This window comes from Cimex lectularius, unplaced genomic scaffold (assembly GCF_000648675.2).
Source record: "Cimex lectularius strain Harlan isolate CLEC.00 unplaced genomic scaffold, Clec_2.1 scaffold125, whole genome shotgun sequence".
NCBI classification, from domain to species: Eukaryota; Metazoa; Arthropoda; class Insecta; order Hemiptera; family Cimicidae; genus Cimex; species Cimex lectularius.
The window spans coordinates 782,128-797,323 of NW_019392662.1; positions in this window are offsets into that span (position 1 = coordinate 782,128).

Here is a 15,196-nt window from a genome sequence, read left to right on the forward strand (position 1 = left end):
TTTGAATGAATGAATGAATAAAGGCTTTATTTACACAAAGTATTTACATTAACTTTATATTTCCAAAGAAAAAGCTAAATTGACAATGGCCTTAGCCGTCTTTCGAGTTGCTTTATCAATTTTTGAATCTTGAATGAATCCCTATTTTTGTATTTTTAGAATGACCTTTGATTTTACAAATTGAATTGGTCAACCAGGTATTTTCGGTACCGCAGGGCGTGAGTGAGGTACACCACAAGCTTCCTCCAGTTATCTCTTCCGTTGAGGATTGCAATGACTTCTTCTACATCCAGCTTCAGTTTCCCAAAGTACCTTTGGCGGAACTCTCTCAGAACGGGGCACACTCTCATGAAGTGGAGAGTGTCCTCCGGGACGTTGAGGTTACATAAGGAGCAAATGATGGCGCGGTCCTGTCACCACGGTTGGCAGTTCAGCGGAAATAATTCACCCCTCGCCCTCAAGACCAGAGACACCTCATAGGCAGTCATATCAGAGAACTCCATGCAGTTTCGCCCTAAGTGAAAATCCAGTCTTGCAAGTTGAGATGTAAGCTGTTTCTCGCGCGGGTTACCAGGTCTTTCCTTTTGCTCTCCTCCCATTTTTTATCAGGTCCGTGATATTAGAGGACTTCAGTTCTTCCCTACTTACTCCGTACAGTCTACCTAACTCTGACAGCTGCTTGTGCCATAATATGCCTTTATTTATTACTGCGTCGGCCAAAAACTGCGTCAGTCTGTCAGGTGTGTGAGTCAATACTTTACTTATATATTTCAAATGCAGGCTCAAAGTGTGACTGTAGAGTGGTGTGACCGAGCACTCAATATATAGGATGTAGTCTGGGGTACTAGTTGGCAGGCAGAGCAGTTTCTTGATTAAGTATTTCTGTACATTTTCTATTCCCTTCAAGTATAAGTAACCTCAGACCTGCGCACCATAGCATACTACAGACCTCAGGGTGCTGTTGAATATCACCATCTTTTTCTCTAGTGGGATCTTCTTGTTGGTCATTATTTTGCGCCACAGACTATTAACGGCGTACTTAGCGCTGCTGGCCTTCTCTCTGCAGTGATGCTTCATCTTCAAGGACTTAGTGAAATTGATATAAAGGTATTTGTAGCAGTTTACGCAGTCCACTCTTTCACTTTTGAAGAACCATATTTCGTTTTTCGTTCGCCTCCCTGCCGACAAACCATAATTTGGGATTTCTGCAGATTCAATTTAAGGTTCCACTTGTCGCAATAGTCTTCTATATCCCTTATCATGAGTTGCAACGATGCAGGTCTAGAGGCCAACAACATTACGTCGTCTGCATACATTAGTGTCCTTATTTTTCGTCCGTTAATTATTACCCCTCCGCATAGTTCGTCCTCCAGGTCGTTAAGGAAGATTGCGAACAGGACCGGACTGAGTAAGCAACCTTGTTTGACTCCCATTTCGCAGGCAAAGTCACTCGTCAGACCTTTTGTCCAGATTCGGGCGTCTGATCCGGCATAATAACTTTTGAGGATGTTAATAATCTTTGTAGATAGCCCGTAGGTAGATAATTTATAAAATAGTGCTCTCCTTTCTATACTGTCAAAAGCAGCCCGAAAATCTACAAAAAATAAGTACACCCTTTCTTTTTCGCATAATTTTATATTTACAATATTGTACAGGTTGAAGATGTTGTCTATCGTGCTATATCCGGTTCTGAAGCCTGCTTGCGATTCTTTTATCTCGATTTTTCGTGGTAATCATTTCCCTCAAACTAACCAACACCATTGAAATACGTCTATTGGTCGTACTCCATTTAAGCAAAAACGTAAATAAAAAACAGTCTCTAAACAACCCAGAAACAAACTTAAGCTGTTGCTCAATATCGTGAGCATTGTTTGTAGTCTAAATTAAGCTTTACGTGTATTTTTTATTCAGTTGAAAATTCGGGATTATTTTTTACACAAATTCACCGGGTTAGGGATCACAAAACCATGTGCAAAGTAACAGCATGGCATATGCTGAAAATGAAGTTAAATTGAATGACATGCTTCAATTCATAGAAACCTATAAACCCAACGCTGTTTCCGGCCTGTTAATTAGGCCTTAGCCTTAATACGCGCCACAAAGGGGTGTTGAACGAATGGTGCTTTAGATGTCCACAATTCCAAAATGGGATCTTATATTGGTAATAGTACTGTCATTAATGCCTTTTCGACTCTGGCAACTTTATTGAACACGCCCGGCGTGCCGTAATTGGATTGGCTTAGTTGATATTCCACATTGCCGAAAAGAAGTAAAGAAAGAAAAAGCATATTTCAATATGAATTTCCTAAACGCTTTAAATTTTAGTGAAAAAATAGTAAATTGTTCTGCAGACATAAAATGGTACGAATGTATATCGTACAGTATACACACATTTTTCGATTTTTCAAGCCACATTGTATTTTTGGAATTTACCTATAAGATTTATTGGGTACTACTTGTACGTGCAAGCTGTAGGTTTAAAAAGCTTTCGATTGAATGTATAGATTTAGTATTTTTAATTTTTTTATAAATCAATTTTTTAACGAATTTTCATATTTACAAAATTGTCGCAAATCTTGTGGAATTGCACTTTCAGAATTATATCAAATAATTTTAGTAACTTTCACAGATCCCTTAAACTTGAATTTACTGGCATAATTTAATCTGTAGCAACTTCCGATTTTTTTTAAATATAAACAATGGAGTTGTGTTTACCAATATACTTCGCAGCAAAAATCTATAATTTTTATAAAATGCATTTGTCAATATCTTTTTTAAAACATTTTGGCCTGTGCCATTGTAAAAAAAAAGTAGGATAAACAACTACTAACAATACCAATAATTGGGATCTCGGTATGGTCTGGATGAAAAAAAAAATCAATTGTTATCTGCCAAGCTTTCAACCAATGATTATTTGAAAAAAGTGAGATGCGGTCTGGTTTAGGTTTAGAAAACATTTTCTTTATCGTGCCAACGTTTCGATCTTTATCGAGATCATCTTCAGGGCCTAGGATTTATAAACAGTGTTCGAATTATACAAATACATGTAGAATGTGAAAACATGAATTTATACATTGCTAGAGATTTTAGACTCAATCAAAGTATTTGTACGCACTCAAAGTGTTTGTTTTCTGTGTAGATGTGTCATTATTGTGTATCGTCTTCCAACCAATTTTCAAGTCATCATCAGGGCAAGACAGTCTTAAAGTTGCCTATAAATTAAGACAATTAAGTTTTGACTGAGAATGACTGAGTCCCATCATTGCCAAGGACGGTTACACTATTGGAATAGTGAAAGAAACGATGCTTTCGGCAAACATCTTATATTTTTACTTCCTGTATTATATCATCTTCTATAAAAGCATGAAAATCGTTCAGGTATAAGGAGAAAAGATGTGGAGTCAAAATAGAATATATTATCGTCAACTAATTAAGGTTTTTAGTTGAGATAAAAAAAAAGTTAATGGCACGAGAGGGATTCGAACCCCCGACCTTCGGCTAGATACGCCGCTGCTCTACCACCTGAGCTATCGTGACCTCGATCCACTCGGACATCAACTCCCCATCTCAACCCCACCTTACGAGTTTTCCCTCCTTTTGCCATTTTTCAAATGTCGTGTAATCGGATTGGATTCTCGACGACAATTGAAATGGCGACGGAGAGCTTTAGTGGCTTGAAAAATGGCAAAAGGAAGGAAAACTCGTAAGGTGGGGTTGAGATGGGGAGTTGATGTCCGAGTGGATCGAGGTCACGATAGCTCAAGTGGTAGAGCAGCGGCGTATCTAGCCGAAGGTCGTGGGTTCGAGTCCCTCTCGTGCCATTAACTTTTTTTCATCTCAACTAAAAACCTTAATTAATTGTCATGTATTAATTGGTCAAGCGGACCACGAAAGTAGTGAATTATCGTCAACATTGAAAATATTTTCGTTTACATTTGGATTGCGTTCATGAAGATGGTCATTATTATCTGGAAGAAACGCAACCGATCCAATAATGAGAAAAAAAGCAATTTTTGACAACTCTTCAGTAATTTTTCTTCGTCTGAAGGATCGTTAGTTTTAGGAATCAACGAAAAATGAGTTCTTCAATGTAACAATAAAACTGATACGGAAAAAGTAAAAGATAACAAAAGTGAAAAAATAATTAGTAAGACTTCGTAATTAACTACTTTTCTTAATGACACGTATGATAATTTAGGAAGAAAAAGGTAGCAGATTCGGACAAAGTGTGTTTAAGTACACCGTGATATTACAATTTTGCGAAAATAAATATAAACCCGAAACACATTAAAACATAGTAGTTTGTCCTATGTTTAAAAAAATGTTTCATGCTTGTTTTCAAAAATATATAAATACGAAATCAACTTTACCGTTTTGGTTGAGTCGTCACGTAACGGCTGGAGTACGACGAGTTAGCAACAGGTTATCACAAAACATGGCTAAAAGAGGCGGGAATTAAGCTTCTCGAATAGCAAGGTAGATAAAAAGTCTAGAAGCTTTTTTATATAAAAATTGATTGCAACCAAATGAAGCACTTATGGTGAACCATAATTCACTTTTATCCAAAAAGGGTGAAAGGTCTAAATTATTGATGGATTAGTTATTAATTATTTGTTTATTAAATATTAACATTTTAGAAATATTTCTTTGTATGTCCTCGTAGTTAATTTTAAAATTCAAAAATATGAAAACTGTCACATGAAATTCGAAACTTTCCATTAGTATATTAAAAAAAGAATTACAATTTTTTTTAACTTGTAATTTTATAGTTGTGGCCAATATTTGTACCCGGAGAAGTGAGAATAGAAAATAGAACTACCCGGGACTTTCTACTGTAACTTACATATAATCGTTTTAAGTTAACAAATTTCAAAAAATAAAATAAGCCTGCATCTAAAGAAACAGTCGTCTTTTCTTACGAGGGTCTATTAAATCCATCCTTATTTATCATAAAATCCCCATGAAGCATAAATAATAACTGAAAGTCGGGGAGAAACGTGTCTGAGGGTGTTTGATTGAAAAGAAAGTAACAAAAAAATGAAGGCCTTTGGTTACTGTGTCGGAATTATCATCCTCCATTATGAGTTATGCTGCCGGAGATGTACTGCTTTAACATTAATGAGTCTTGGCCTCAAACCTAGTCACTGAATCAAGATAAGGGAAATTGTTTTGAGAGATTATCATTCATCTTAAACATATTCGTCGTTACTTCTGTAAGGTAAGTCTTTAAAGTTGTAATTCTTACAAAATTAACTGGCATTACGTTTTGTCTTTTTGTTACAGAACTGAAATGATAATTGAAAGTTGAGGTTGTAACTTTAAGCCTGTGGTGTTTGAAAAAAACTTGGGGATCTACAAAGTGTAATTTAATTGAATAACCTCGCCTAGTCCAACTTTACTATAACAGTTTGGATACTTTTGTTTTTTTATTAATAAAACATAGGTTATGGTTAGTTTAAGTATGTAACCACTTGTATTCACTAATTATGTTTATGTTCCCTTTTATGCCAATAATTTAATCTTAATCTTGAATAACCTTTTTGTCGTCCTTTCTCGTAAATTATGATATCAGAATAATTGTGGACATCTTCAAAACATTATTGAATTTATTTCTACTTGTCTACATTAATAATCAATGTAATGAGCGTACAAACTCATTCCGAGTACTTAGCATATTTTTTTAACTCGTCCTACTTCTTTAGAAATGCCATGCACGACGCCATTTCAACTGTACGTTAACTATAAAAGGGGATTTTAAATTGGAGGTCGGTATGCTTAATCTCACCATCTGAAACACGTCTAAGAGCCTCGGATGAACCTTCGACGTTGATGAGAATTTGTTGGACATGATCGCGAATGAAACTGGCTTACTTATTGGCCAGGGCGGAATCAGCCCGTTCTCATCTCGTCCCGTGTACGAAGAATTGTGTACAGTAGTGTTAGATAATTTTCAAAGTTTATACTCGTGACTTCGACATTATTGCTCGAATTAACATTATAATAATGGGTCAATTTACATTAAAGGAACTGGTAGTCTACTAAAAGAATTGCTGAGTTATTAGCGGTGTAATTATGTCTAATGATAAGTAAAACTTTTCAGATTTCGGTGGTTGTTGGTCTAAGAGTAAGCGAACAGACGTTAAACTGTGAGATTTACCCCTACTGACCTGCCGTTTATCGGTGAATTGGACAATCAGACAGGTAGGATAATGAACAAACACATAAGTGCCAGTTTTGCCTAAATGCTTGGTGCCCTGGCTAGAAATCTTGGGAAATGAACGAGCAGACAAATTCGCCTTAGGAGGATCTGCAGGATCAAATGCTGCCACAGCAAAAATACAAGATCAAACACAAATTCACTAATTTCGTGGTCCGCTTGACCAATTAATATATTACAATTAATTAAGGTTTTTGGTTGAGATAAAGAAGTCAATGGCACGATCGGGATTCGAACCCACGATCTTCGGCTAGATACGCCGCTGCTCTACCACTTGAGCTATCGTGACCTCGATCCACTCGGACACTAACTTCCCATCTCAACCCCACCTTTTGAATTTTCCCTCCTTTTTGCAAATTTTCAAACACAAACTTCAACATATCGTAATGGGTCTGCATAAAACAAAAAAAGGAACGAAAACTTGCCGGACATAGTTAACTTGTAGGCTCATTTATCGCGAAAACAACATTTCTATAACTAAACAAGGTAAAACTCTGAGGATGGTTAAATAAGAAATGTTAGCTGTTGTGCAAACCTATGAGCATTTAAACTCATTAGGGAAGTGCATGTTGATTTGTCTTGCTGAAATACATTCTATTTCATGCATGCCAAGCAGCTCTAAAAGCATTAGCATGTAAAATTTAATATCCAAAATAGTCGTTAACCTCAAAAACCTAGGAAATTAACACATTATCTTGAGCTAGGCCAGGAACAAATTTTGGGAACAAAAAACGAATTGGCCAGAGGAGGATCTGTAAGACAAACGATAAGTTCAGAACCTATAATCTGGATGAAACATCCATTTTATAATCCACACAAAGCAAAACGTTCGAAGTCTATAGGTGCTAGAAATAGAAAACCCATGGAAAAAGAAACTTTCCCAACACTGGCAAACACTTTCTTACAACTAGACGAGGTACATTTAGAAGGAATGAAAGTAATCTATACTAGCACTGTCAAAACATCTACATAGCATGGCCATATTCAACGATAACTTTATTTGTAGTTTATGCAATGGCGAGGAAGAAATTCCTACCCATGTTATCTTCGCGAAACAACCACTTAATGGAGACATAAACAAGGAAACACATAACTCGATAAAAGAAATTCAATAACCCCCATTCAACGACCTACTACTTTTTAAAAGAAGGGCAGAGTCAATTAAACTAAACTAAATAACTAGTAAAAATACAATGAGTCAAAAGGCTGCAGTTTTTAAGGAATAACAAACCCCGGCTAGTATACTCATAAATATCATCAGTTATATTAGACCTTACTAAGTTACTAAACCGTTTAAACGCGAAAAAACAATTTTTTTCTTTTATTTTGTTTATCTTAAGATAATAATTTCAAATTGGGCTCTCGCATTGAATTGGCCTACTAGCTAACGAGCTTTTACCATAATGGTACTAACGACTTTTTTACACTAAAAAATCCATGTTTGCCAAAATTTTCAGTGGGGTTGCGACCTTTTTAATATTCACCTCATTTGAAATTAATAATCTAAGGTCTTTTGCTATCCTGGCTAATATTGAAAGGTTTTAAACTATTAATTACATTTTACGAAAGACTTGTTAAAAGTTAGGAATGAAAAGCTTGTATTATAATTAATTGAATTAATTGACTTAAGATACAAATATTAAGATTTAATGAAAACGTCAGTTGAACGATCCCCGTTTATGGTAACATGGTTTATGTATTTATGTTATTATTAAAGACAGGTTAGATAATATAATATTTTACGGATTTTCCTAATAAATAGTACATGAAATAAAAATAAATGGTGAATCAAAATCAATTAGCCAATAATATATTTATTTGATAAGACCAATTACTTGGCTGAAATGTTTATTGCTTGAAGCAATAGTTATAGTTGTTATTGTTTTTTGTTTATGCATGATTTTCTTTTTCAATTAATCCTACACAATTTTTTCGAAATGAAAAATTGTGTCTCAGGCCGGATTCTAACCCACGACCTTTCCTCTAAACACGCCGCTGCCCTAACCGTTTGAGTTTCCGTGATTTTGATCCCCCATGCCACAAATTTCTCATTTCGACTCCCCTCGTTTAGCGGAAGGTCGTGGGTTCGAATCCCGCCTGAGACACAATTTTTCATTTCGAAAAAAAAGTATAAATAGATCAGTATATATATAATTAAGAATAACTTGATAAAAAAAATTGGACTTAATTTTTCTTAGATTTAGGTCTTTTTTTGTTGATGGTTAAAGAAATTTTCAAATATACAAAGTTTCGATATCCTGTAACATTTTTAAGAATTCCTTCGAAAATGCATACAAATAAGAAAAATTGGACCAGCCAAAAAGCATTATCATTTACAATGGCAAACCTCGGTTGCAGTTATGGTAGAATGTCATCAAATAACTAGTTAAATTTCATATTATTAATCATGTAAAATATCAATTTGTCTTTAATTTTTAATAGAAAGTTATAATATATGTTGATATTAATTATATCTGTGAAATTAAAATTATTAACGGATTTTAAATAGTGCTTGAAAAATGGGGCAAATGGTGAAAATGACTCGAATCACCATCAGAATATTAACACCCAAAAGTTCTAAAAACTACTATTAATAATTTACAACCTTAATATATATTAAGATTATTTACAATATTGATTGTTATGGTACACAGATGGCTCCAAAATAAACGAAGGAACCGGATCTGGCGTTTTTTGTACAAGCCCAAAACATGAGCAATCAAACTCATTAGGGAAATACACTTCGGTCTTTCAAGCAGAAATACATGCCATCAATGCTTGTGCCATGGAAAATCTTAAAAGAGGTTACACTGACAAAAAAATCCTCAGATAGCCAAACAGCCATTAAAGCATTAGCATGTAAAAGAATCACATCAAAATTAGTCAGTGAATGCATCCAAAATCTCCAAAACCTGGGGAAGCACAACAATCTGATGATATTTTTGGTGCCAGGGCACAGGGGAATTTTGGGTAACGAGAAAGCAGACAGTCAGACCAGAGGAGGATCTGCAAGACCTCCATAGGCCCCAAACCTATTCTTGGGATAATAAAAACAAATATAAAATTCTCCATCGCAGAATGGATCCAAACAAAACAAAAGGAGAAGTGGATATACTCTAGCAGTGCTAGACATAGTAAACGTATGATGAAACAACCCTCACCAAGACTGGCAAAAGCACTGCTGCAATTAGAGAGGGCCAAACTCAGAGGAGTGGTAGGTCTATTAACCGGTCACTGGCATCTGAGAAAACATCTGCACAACATGGGCATATACAACGATTGGAGGAGTGCATCCAAAACCTCCAAAACCTGGGGAAACACAACAATCTGATGATATTTTGGGTGCCAGGGCACAGGGGAATTTTGGATTTTGGAGATTTTGGATGCAGGTCCAGATATTATGGAGGAGGAGGAAACAGCCACTCATATCATCTTCGAATGCGAAGCAACAGCTCAATGGAGATTTAACCTAACGTACGGAAAAAACTTAGGGAATCAAATTGCAGAAGCGACAGTCAATGACCTGATACTTCTAAGGAGAAGGGTTGAGTCTGTTGCACTCCTCCTAAGGAGCTAGGAAGGTACAATAAGCCAGAAGGCTGCAGTGCCTGGGGAGTGCAAACCCCGCTTCCTAGTATCCTTTTTCACCATACCATACCATACCGTACAATATTGATGATGACAATAATGATATGAGGATTAAATTTATAGTTAACGAGATTTAAAACTCTTCCATTATAAATATAAGTCGTTCTATGATATCCGACTAAGTTAAATGTACAAATTGTACCTCTTTTAATTTTTCGTCCAACTATCATATCAACTTTTAATTGATTCTCACCCAGACAGAAATAATGCACGTGTCCTATCTTTCTACGAAACAAAATCAATTATTCTGCAAAATCGGCTTCTGTTGAATAGGAATTGTTCTCGTAGTAACCTTTAAAATAGATCCCTATCTACTTTTGCGTTTCTTAATCGTTTTCTAGTTGATCAAGGTGAAAGCACCGATATATGTTGATCAATTGTTGACTTGTATAAAAACAGCGATTGTTATTAGGTTTTTTCTTTTTTGAATTCTCTGGTGAGTTGTATGGATTGAATGGTTTGGTAAACAAATACTGTTTCCACTTTGTTCCTACCAAACCTGCGTTTAACTTTTGATGAAATCGATAATTTTGTAAAATCTAAACTAGATGGGTTTTTTATTTAAGAAATCAAGAAATGTAATAATATTTATTTATAATATGTAACAGTAACACAAACCAAGCAAAGATTAAATAATGTATTCATCAATGAAATATTGCTCTCAGTTGGCGTATTGATCTATGGAATTATTGATAAAATGGGATTCTATACATAAATGAGTTATAAATAATTTTTGCCGAAATGCAGCTGTGCTTAAAATCGTTTGCCCGTTTTTGTGTGCTTAGCCGGCGAATAAGATTGAGAACGCCGAATTTATAGGGTGGTATCTGATAATAACTTCCCTGCCAAACACCGTGATCCCGTAACAAGACCGCACAAAATTCAACTCCATCGGGGTTTCCTTTATCTTAATATAGTAGAGCCCTATATCCTCCAAACACGAAAACAATCTTTACATATATTTATTTCCTTACCAGTGCCCAAAACCTGGCCGGATTCGATCTCTTCTCCTTTCAGATATCGTGACAAAGCGCTAATCCTTTCATTATACGTATAATACTGCTAAAATAAGCGCCTATATTTTACAGGATTCACCCACTTTAAAGATCTCCAGCAATAATGGCGCATTCGCTACGCGATTATACGAACTGGATGCGGAAACTTCTTGGTCGTTTAGTTTTTCTGTCTCTCTTCCTTTCTCTCATTCTCTCTCTCTCTCTCTCTCTCTCTCTCTCTCTCTCTCTCTCTCTCTCTTTCTCCTTTTTCCCACTTTCTCTCTCTCACTCTCTCTGCTCTCTCTCACTCTATCTCTCTCTCCTCTTTCTCATTTTCTCTCTCTCACTCCCTCTGCTCTCTCTCTCCTCTTTCACACTTTCTCTCTCTCACTCTCTCTCTACTCTCTCTTTCTCTTTTCACTAAATCTCTAAATTTACTTATCAATGAAAACATAGTTTTCTTTTCTCTCTCTCACTCTCTCTCTCTCTCTCTCTCTCTCTCTCTCTCTCTCTCTCTCTCTCTAAATATATATCCCACCTATCTATCTAACAATAATATGCTCTGAATAAAAATATAACTTATAAGTTCAACTCATTCTGACTTTATTCATTTTCATTGTTGATGTGACATATTTTATGTCTATGCAAGTATAAACAAATATTATATTTATAATTATACGTAAGTGCAAGAAAGGTTCTGGAGGCCTAACTTTTCTAATTTATTTTACTAAATAAATTGTTAATCAATCTATCTACCTATGTATCTATCTGTGTCTCTCTCTTTCTCACTCTATCTCCTTCTCTTTTTCTCCCATTCTCTCCCTCTCTCTGCCTCTGTTTTTCTGTCTGTCTGTCTGTCTGTCACTCTCTCTCTCTCTCTCTCTCTCTCTCTCTCTCTCTCTCTCTCTCTCTCTCTCTCTCTCTCTCTCTCTCTCAATAATTGATGTATTAAGATGGATAAATTACAAAAAAATGGCCATCTTATCAACAAATCAAGTTTAAAATTATTTTTGTGTAGAGATTAGTGACCGTTAATCGATAGTTATTCAGATATCGTGAGATGCGGTCGGGTGTCCCAGGCCCTGAAGATGATCTCAATAAAAGATCGAAACGTTGGCACGATAAAGAAAATGTTTTTCTGAAACCTACATCACACCCGACCGCATCTCACGATATCTGAATAACTATTTAAAATTATTCCCACTAAGCAACCGAACTCTTTGTTAAATATAAGAAAAAAAAGAAAAACACCAACTTAACACAAAACAATATATTTGATATTCCAATTCATAGAACTAAAACATACTCCAACTCTTTCTTAGTTACCAGCATAAAGATATTTAATAATGTTCCAAATAGCATTTCCTCTGAGAGTAGTTTTCGCACTTTCAAAAGAAAATCTATTAAAAAAATCTGATGGAAAATAATTAATGCAACATGAAATCATGGAAACATAAATTTACATATTATATTATGTGTTTTTTATTCTCTAAATAACTATAGTAACAACGAAAATTCAAAACTAATGGTTAATTAATTTAAAGTCATGACTAACTATCAAAATTCACGTCAAAGTTTCTACTGTTTCTGATTTTTCTGATTGTTATTCGTTGTATACTTCAATTTTTTTACATAAATAAATTTATATTATCTTACAAATTTATAAACAAAAAAATTTTTGTAAAATGAATTATTTAATAAAAAATATGTAAAACTGTTTTGTTGTATTGTATTTGTAAAATAAATTGTAAAGTTCAAATGAGCCTGCATAAATTGTATGAGTAACGTATGATGTACAACGTAAGTCACATTAATTGGAAGAAAGGTCAAGAGACATAACTTTGCGTGGTTAAATAAAATGTTAATCAATCTATCAAATCTCATTATGTAATATATATATATATACATATATATATATACATACACATATATATATATATATATATATATATATATATATATCTGTTTCTATTTCTTTGCATATATTTATCGATCCATCTCAATCACAAAATGTTAGCATATACTATATACGAATTTAGCCACTTTTGTATTTATTGGAAGAAATATCTAATGGAAGACATTTTTAACCCCTTCATTTTTATAAGACTCTTTTCGACTGGTCTGCCTCATAAACCACAGATCATCTTTAGTGGTTTTTGTTCGAGAATAGTTACGATTTTAGTAAAGTTGATATAGGATTCGGTATCATTAGGAAAAATGTTTTGGTCAACTTTTATATGATAGGTAACTTAACTTTTACAAATTGAGCAAGTCAGAAGATAGTTCTCCCTATCTTTTTACATCCGGGACTTATTGTACTTATCTTTAAATAATAAGATCTCAATGATAAAATTTATCGTAATAACAAACGGCTATCTTATGGTAATAGTGTGGGCACGTGCTGGGCACGCGTCTCGCACCATGGACCATGACCTGTGTGTCAGCTGTGTGACTGCAAGGTGCAGGATTAGCCAACGCCCGTGCTTCCGAATACACCAGAAAATAAGAGGGCAACCGACGTTATAGCAAGTGAACCGTAGGCGCGATTTTCGCCATATGTTGCTTTGGATGTCGACTAAAAGAAAATAACCTGCTGATATTACAAGACGGCATCATAACCGATATGATTCCGTGTCCGTACATCACATAGTCATGCACAGAACCGTAGTGTGAATAAAATTTATACACTTTTTTTAACTTATAATCTTCAATAACACACAGTAGGTCCTAGAAAGCGGAGGGCCAGGACTGTTACGGATATGCATAGAGAATGACCCGCATGTCAGCATCCGGCAAATAGAAGGGACCGCGGAAGCTTCTTACGGTACATTTCGATCGAGTAGTAAAAGTACAAATGTAAGCAGTAGTACAACTGTTCCATCGAGCTTTACTAAACATAAATTTTGTTCCAAATTGTTTCAAAATAAGGTTTCTCGAATGGCAAGTGACCAGTGAAAAATATGACTTCACTATAGTCTATGTATGTCAGTTTACAGTAGACGTAATTGATACTTAATATTGTTAACTAATTATTTTTTAACGTACTGTAATGAATAATGTTCCAAATTTAATTATAATCTGATTTTATTAGACAGTAGTAATTATTCTGAAGCATTAAATTTAAATATCCACCATCTCTTCTTACCACCCTCTCTCACTGTCTCCCTATCTTTCTTTCTCTGTATCTATATCTTGTGTGTCTTTACATGTTTTTATATAAACGTATATCCCTCTTCTTCTAGTTTGAAAGCAAAATTCAAACAAGTAATTTTAATTCTAACTAATTAATGTCGTTGTATATTATTCGATTTTGTCCTATTATGTAATTTTATTTGCAATGTTAGTAATCCCTGATCTAATATGTTCAACCAATTAATGACATAAAGTTATTATTTTTAAATTCACTAATTTCGTGGTCCGCTTGACCAATTAATACTATTACAATTAATTAAGGTTGTTAGTCGAGATAAAAAAATTTGAAAAATGGCAAAAAGGAGGGAAAATTAAAAAAAAAAGGTGCGTTGAGATAAGAAGTTAATGTCCGAGCGGAGCGAGGTCACGATATCTCAAGTGGTAGAGCAGCGGCGTACCTAACCGAAGATCGTGGGTTCGAATCCAGCTCGTGCCATTGACTTTTTTATCTCGACTAAAAACCTTAATTAAGTTATTATTTTTACGTGTAAATTAATTGTATACATCTTATACGTTTCATTTTTTTTTGCCAAATTTTTCCATTATAACAAAATTGTTGATTTGCACTACTTCATATTTTTACTTTTACATTAAAATGTAAATGGATTAAAAGTTTGAAAATCGTCATGAAAATATCGTTGGTCGTTTTCCCCCAGTAATTGGACGTCTTTATTGGCCGGGTAGACAGACTGGATAAGAAATGTTTTGCAGATCGTTTTTCCCCTGAGTGCCCGGAAGAGACCAAATTATATGGGCAAGTGCGTGAAGTAGGCACCTCGTCGGACATTAAGGAACGGAAGACCTGCAGTATGTCAGCAAGGTGGGCGACCAACAGTGCGTATCACGACAGTACCGATAGTCCAAGTACTTCTACACCTTTCGGTACGGTCTAATGAATTGTGCATAATTTTCGAGCGCTTTTTTTCGAAACACGTGGCATCGCGGTGAATATGTTATTCGTCGGGCAGTACACCCGGTTAAAGTTTGTTGTAGGTATAAAAATTCTGCTTCAAGATATAAAGAATAATCTGTTGTCAAAATTCAATATGTGAATCTAATAATTAGAAGTAGTTTTCCACTTATTGGCAGCACAGTTTGACTCTAGCAAAATAGCAAAAGAATTAGCCGAATAACCAACATTTTC